Source organism: Clarias gariepinus, chromosome 6 (genome assembly GCF_024256425.1).
Source record: "Clarias gariepinus isolate MV-2021 ecotype Netherlands chromosome 6, CGAR_prim_01v2, whole genome shotgun sequence".
Lineage (NCBI taxonomy): Eukaryota > Metazoa > Chordata > Actinopteri > Siluriformes > Clariidae > Clarias > Clarias gariepinus.
In genome coordinates this window covers 21313722-21315191 of record NC_071105.1, presented here as the reverse complement: position 1 = coordinate 21315191, position 1470 = coordinate 21313722, and positions in this window count along the sequence as shown.

Here is a 1470-nt window from a genome sequence, read left to right as displayed (position 1 = left end):
GTTTAACCTATTGCATATCAATCTCTAATAGGTATTTTAATTGCAACAATGTGTCAGAATAAATACATAGCCATACGTTAATGGACACCTGATCTTCACACCTACGTACATCAATAAACCTTGGATTGCAAACATAATCTGATCTGGAAGCATGCTTTCAGAGCACACTGCTCTGTCTGGAAACTTCTTTAACAAAAAACCTCTCTAATGACACTTTCTTTTGAGGATTCTGCAGAAATGGGACATTACATTGTTGTTAAACAGATCAATCTCCTGCACTGCTACAGCCTTTTTAAACCTTTTCTTCACAGGAGTTGTTGTTGAAGTACAGTTACTGAAGAACAGTCACTACACTTGGACACACACACACACAAAAAAGCTTTATGCATGCGCACACACATGGTCACAATGTTATACTAAACAGTACATGTGTACATGCACGTTGACCAAACGAGTGATGTATGTGCACTGAGACAGAGCATGGGAGACGATTACGCATAATCCTGCAGCGTACGTAAGAAAAGAACCATTGGCTCAGTTGTGATCACATGAGGTCGACAAAGCGCATGCATGCTACTCGTGTGTCAAGACCTTACTTGTTTATTAAGTTAAAATTTATTAGAAAAATTTCCTTGTCTTGCAAAACGCTCGCAGACCAAGTTACTCACAATGCAAGGTTCAACTGTATATGTTTTTTTTTAAATAACTGAATATCACTGATTCAGTTCGCATTTGCTATCTTATTGAACTCAATTTTTTAGTAAGGCTTTCTTGAAAAGCATACCTGTGGATATTTGTGCCAACTCATCCACAAAAACATTAGAGCTTTGATCGTAGGGAACTGATGTGATTTGAGGAGGCCTGGTTTACAGAGTTCTATTTCATCCAATTAAAGTAATAGTTGGAGTTGAGGTCAGAGATCTTGTCACACTTCACAATCTACCAGACCTACCTTGGCACACTATCACCATGTCTTGATGGACCTGAGAGTGCACAGGGCTTTGTCATACTGTAACAGGGTTGAGTTAGGCCCCATAGTTCCAGTAAAGGGAAACTGTAATGCTCCAGCATAAAGAGTCATTACAGACAATTGTGTGTTTCAAACAGTTTGTGCCCCACATATGGATGTGATGGTCAGGTGTCCAAATATTTTTGGCCATACAGTCTAAGTGGATTTTATACTACATATTGGTTTCTATTAGACAATATAAAAACATAAAAGGTAATTTGGCCACAATTCTTTCAGTAGGCTGAGCCAGGATTTGGCATTAAATGTACTAGTGATAGTGATTGTAAATGATACTTTTTGGCCCGTCTTCTTTATAAAAACCCTCATAATCGGCCCCATCTATCATAAACAATATGAGACAATGAAAAACAAGGATGGCAAATAACCATGACCAAAACAAGTTTACATCCCCACTGTGTAAATGTCCTTTATGTTTGTTACACAACTGACTGGCCCAACAC